We start from the raw sequence: 6,000 nt of genomic DNA on the forward strand, positions 1-6,000 counted from the left end.
AGGCAGCAAGAAAAAAAAGGATCTGTGGGAGGACCACCATTTTTATTATCGCCATCCTTTCTGACATAGAGAAGGGCATTTTAATCCATACTTCTACTCTCTTCGCTAAACTATTCAAAAGGGGCAGTATATTGTTAATCACAAACCTATCATTCGTGGCTGCTATTTTTACTCCCAGATAATGGGAACATTCATTTTTTTTGAACACGGATAGTCTTCCCACCGTCTCCCCCATATCTTCATCCAGGGGGAGCATAGTAGATTTACTCCAATTTATGTCCAACCCAGATAGAGGGGCAAATGCCTCGAACATCTTAATGATACGATGTATTTTTTCTTGTGGGTTAGTTACAAAAAGGAGGATATCATCTACAAATAACAAGATCTTACTCTTCTCTCCATTTACTCCAAATCCCTCATAAACATCATTATCTCTTATCCAAGCAGCTAAGGGTTCAATATAAATTAAAAATAAAAAGGGTGAGAGGGGGCAGCCCTGCCTTGTTCCTCTACTTAGTTTGAATGGGTAGGAGGGGGTTCCATCTACCACCACACTCGCCTCGGGGTTAGTGTATAGTAGCTGAATATAACTCAAAAACCTCGGGCCCACCCTAACCCTCTTCAAAACTTCCCAGAGGTATTCCCACTCCACCCTGTCAAAAGCTTTAGTAGCATCCAATGACAGAATGGAGCGGGGGCCACGGGATCCACTCTGGATTGCTTCATACACCTGGTGGATATTGTCATGAACCGTTCTTCCTGACCTAAACCCTCCCTGGTCACCGCCCACCACTACCTCCACTACTTTATCCAATCTCCTTGCCAGTGCTTTCGCTATTATCTTTATATCTGTATTAAGCAAGGAGATATGAGCCCAAATCCAAGGGATCCTTATCTTTTTTCCTAATGAGTCTAATATTAGCCTCACACATAGATTTAGGGAGAACCCCCCCCCCCCCCCTCCAGGATTCTTTAATGATACCCAGCAGTTTTGGAAGCAGCAGGGTTGAGTATATTCTATATATCTAGAAAGGAATGCCGTCAGACCCAGGGGATGTATTCCCTTGGATTGATGCCAATGCCTCCTCCAATTCCTGGAGGGAGATTGGGTCATCCAGGGAGTCCCTGACATCCTCTGTCAAACTCGGAATATTAATTCCCCTCAAAAATTCCGCTACCTCCGCCCTATTAATATCGCTGCCCATATAGAGAATGGAGAAAAAAGAGCCAACCATTTGGGCTATTTCTTCTCTATCTGTGGTTATGCTGCCATCCTCCCTCCTCAGAGCCATAATACCACATTCGTCGCCTTGATTTTTAAGTAATCTTGACAGTGTCTTATTTGGTTTCCCTTTCTCAAAGAAATTAAATTGCCCACTGAAGAATAGTTTATTTTGTGCCTTTTTAAGTAGATATTCTTTATATTTCTCTTGAGCTGCCTTCAGTTCTAACAGCTGTTCCCACCACTATCCTCTTCTATCCCTGCTTCTAATGTTGCCACTTTACTATTCAGTACTGATTCTTCCTGTGAGAATTCCTTTTTTTTTTTTTATTGATTCGCCCTATATATAGGCCCCTCAAGTATGCCTTCATAGTATCCCATACCACCTGAGGGTTTGCGGACTTATGATTAATCTCCCAGAATGCCTCTATTTCCTGTCTAAACCAGTCCTGGTCGCCCACTAATTCAATCCAGTGGGGGTTGAGCCGAAAGCCCAACCTTTTCCCACCCATTACCTTACCTCCAATTTCCACCACCACTGGGCAATGGTCCGATAGGGTTTTAGCTTTATACTGCACCCTGCTGGTCCAGGTCATTGCATTCTTATCACACAGGCATAAGTCAATTCGGGAAGCGGTGTTATATGAGGTACTAAAACATGAGTACTGTCTTACTCCTGGGTTTAGTTTCCGCCACCCATCAACCCAATTCATCTCTCCACAGTATCTCGCCAATGCTGTTTCGTTCCCCCCTACATTCCTACCTAATTTGTATCTGTCCATACTAGGGTCTATTACATTGTTCAAATCTCCAACTATCCATAATGCCGAATGTGTCTTACTTTCGCTATAGCTCACGAGGTCCCTCAGAACATCCACTCTAAAAGATGGAGGAATATAAACAAAAGCCAAGATGACTGCCCTATCTTCCCATATTCCATAAAGAAATACATATCGACCATACTTATCTACCTTTGCATTCTTAGTCTCGAATGGTACCCTCCTGTGAACATATACTGATACTCCCATGGAGTAGGAAGAGAGTCTGGAGTGGTATTCTTCTTTGGCCCACTTCCTTGGAAGTATCTGCTCATCTCTTGACCTATGGGTCTCAACTAAACATATGATCGCAGGAAGGCACCTCCGAATATAATCGAAGACTGCACACTTTTTAATTCTATCCGACATACCTCGTATGTTCCAGGCTAATAATTTAAGCATAGATATATTTGCCTAAGAGAAAAAAGAAAAGAGAGAAGAAGAAGAGAGAGAAAAAAAAAAAAAAACCTCTTTTGATCATCTCGTGCCATCCCTCCCTCCTTTCCCTTATCCCCCCCCCCCCCGCACCCCCCCCTCTCCCCATAATGCACCGTACTTCTACTATGCACTCGTATCCTAGTGACACCCCAGAGAACCCCCCAACCCCTCCCCCCCGAGACGTAACATTATTACTCAACTAATACTTCCAACCCCTAATGCCACAGTAGTGCCTTATATTAGATGCCTTATTTATCCATCCAATCTGAGACTTCTTGTGGGGTTCCAAATATTGTTACCTTTCCCTTATGCTCAACCCGGAGTCTCGTTGGAAACAGCAGAGAGAAGGGCACCCCTGCGTTCTTTAGCCGCCTTTTTATCTCCCGAAAGGATGCCCTTTTCCTCTGGGTCTCCCAAGAGAAATCCGGATATAGAAAAATATTCTGTCCATTATACTGTAGGTCCCTCATCTCTCTTGCCCTCCTAAGGATAGTATCCCTGTCCTGGGAGGTATATAACTTAATTAGGATTGTCCTAGGGGGACCCCCCGGAGGGGGAATACGCCTTGGCACCGATGAGCTCGTTCAATCCCAAACATTGGGGTAAGATGCCCTTCCCCTATCCCCTCCTTCAACCACCTACTAAGAAACTGTATGGCAGAGTTCCCCCCCCTCCACCCCCTCAGGAAACCCCACCATCCTTATATTACAACGTCTGGATCTATCCTCAAGGTCTGTGAGCTTATCTTTAACAGATGTCCTCTCCTTTTTCAAGTCATTAACCTCCTCCTCCAAAACCTTAATCCTATTTTCTGTTTTAGGGGCTTCTTCCTCCAGTCTGGAAATCCTATCTCTCATTTTAGTCATATCGTGTCTTATCAGAGATACCTCGGTAGATACCACACCTAATTGTTTATTTATCTCCTCAATTGCACAATTAGTTTTTTCACCCCTCCCAAGATCTCCTCCAACATCTGTGTTCCCATAGGGGGCACAGACTGCCCTTCCTCAGTTTCTTCCACCTCCAAGACCGAGTACCTAGAGCCTGTTTTACTAGGGGAGAGATCCTTCTGGGTTCTAGTTTTTATACCCACAGCTGGAGACTTCCATATTTTATCCAATTTACCCATAGCCCCCTTATCTTTTTGTGGCGAGCTACCCCCTGATCTTCTGGGGTTCACCTTAGGGGCCATTTCACCCACTATTTCTCTTCACTTTATATTTGTGGGGTGTATGTATCACTACGGGGATATCACGGACCAACTTAGCAACTTTATACACCATAGGCCCCTCCCACTCGAGAATTTAAATCCCGTTATTTACAGCATACAAAAGTAAGAATTCACAGTCCCATATGGCTCTGGGGAGCGCTTAAAACCTAGGGTATCACACCCTGATCCAGAAATATCCACCACCAAATATAGCATACTAATATGCAACTACGGAATCATTAGCGTATTCACGCTCCCCCTGGTAGACAGTGCAATCACCCCCCAGAGTCACTGATCTTATTGGGTCCATGGAGGGGTTCAATTTCATGAGAGAGGAATTCTGCTAAGACCAAGTTGTTCAATTTAGTCCATGAGTCCCGGTTTCTCCAAATCGCTAGGAGGAGTGACCAGGCAGAGAGTCAGGCATCCAATATTGTCCATTCCACATGGGGCCAGTGCAAGAGGCTGCTGCTGTTCAGAATATTGCCGGGGTATTAATCAATGGTTTCACCGGCTTCTGCACTGTTAGATATTCATCACATGTAAAGTCTGATCGTTTTACTCAGCTCCACTCTCCATCCACAAGAAAGGGTCTGGGCCAGTCTATTCAAATCCCAGCAAGGAGTAGCGGAGTTCCACACATGCCCCTCAACACCTCCGCGTCTGTCTATTACATTACTTAATTCCTTTAGAACATGGGGGTGAATGCCATCTGGACCTGGTGATTTGTCTATTTTGATTTTTTGTAGGTGGCACTGTACTTCTTCCTGGGTTATACAGGTGACCTGTACTGGGGAGTTTACCTTATCACACTGTATTTCACCTGGCATTTCATTTTCCTTAGTGAATACAGTGGAGAAGAATTTTAGTATATTTGCTTTTTCCTGATCCCCGTTTATAATTTCTTCCTCATCATTTTTTAAAGGGCCAACACTTTCATTTTTGACCTTTTTGCTATTTATATAATTAAAGAACATTTTGGGGTTAGTTATACTCTCTTTGGCAATGAGTCTTTCTGTCTCTATTTTTGCGGCTTTTATCTGTTTTTTACATATTTCACATTTTTCTCTATAGCTTTTTAATGCTTCTTCACTGCTGTCCTGTTTTAGTAACTGAAATGCTTTATTTTAGTCATTTATTGCCCCCTTAACATTTTTATTCATCCATATTGGTTTTCTTTTATTTCTGACCCTTTTATTCCTATAAAGTATATACATCTTACAGTGAAAAGTTAAGATATTTTTAAAAGTCTCCCATTTAGTGTCAGTATTGTTCTTTTTGAGGACAATATCCCATTTTATATTGTTATGGGCTTCTCTGAGTTGATCGAACTTTGCTTTTCGAAAGTTCATTGTTTTTGTGGCCCCTCGAGAGATTCCCTTATTGAAGAACAAGTTATAATGTATTACATTATGATCACTATTTCCTCGGTGTCCATCTACTTGCACATTAATTACTCTGCCAGTTTCAGTACGTTGGTAAATATTAAGTCTAGTAGGGCGCCCCCTCTGGTCAGGCCCTGCACCATTTGGGACAGATAATGGTCTTTAGCTATAGTCAGAAATCTGTTTCCTTTAAAGTCGAAGTCTGCCCAGTTCTCCATGAACCCAAACCCCTCCTTCCTACACCAGCTTCTGAGCCACTTGTTTACCTCCCTAATCTCCCGCTGCCTCTCTGGTGTGGCTCGTGGTACAGGTAATATTTCAGAAAATACTACCTTGGAGGTCCTTGCCTTAAGCTTGCAGCCTAAGTCCCTGAAATCCTTTTTAAGGACACTCCATCTACCTCTTACTTTGTCATTGGTGCCAATATGTACCATGACTGCTGGGTCTTCTCCAGCCCCACCCAGCAACCTGTCAACCCGATCCGCGATGTGCCGAACTCGAGCGCCAGGAAGACAACACACTGTTCGGCTATCCCGGTCTTTGTGACAGATCGCCCTATCTGTCCCCCTAATAATTGAGTCCCCCACTACCAGTACCTGTCTGACCTGCCCTGCTCCCCTCCCTCCCTCCTTACTGGAGCAGACACCCCCCTGGCGGTCAGAGGCAAAGTCCTGCTGCAGTACCGCTAGCTCTGAAATGACATGAGTTTTTTCCTGCAGGTTGTCTCTGGCCGCCGAGGGTGTGTGGTATCTGTGCCCCCGCATATGTGCCCCTGGTGCACTAAGGGCTGACGTTCCGGTTGGTTGGGGTTTTTTCAGGCGTGATGCAGTGGACAGGCCTGCTTTCAGTCCCCCGTTGCAGCTCATGGGGAGCTCGCTCTGTTCCCGGGTGTGGCTGGTTTGGTTGGTTGTTGGTGTGGTGTTTTGG

This window comes from Hyla sarda (genome assembly GCF_029499605.1).
Source record: "Hyla sarda isolate aHylSar1 chromosome 2 unlocalized genomic scaffold, aHylSar1.hap1 SUPER_2_unloc_13, whole genome shotgun sequence".
In the NCBI taxonomy this organism is placed as follows: Eukaryota; Metazoa; Chordata; class Amphibia; order Anura; family Hylidae; genus Hyla; species Hyla sarda.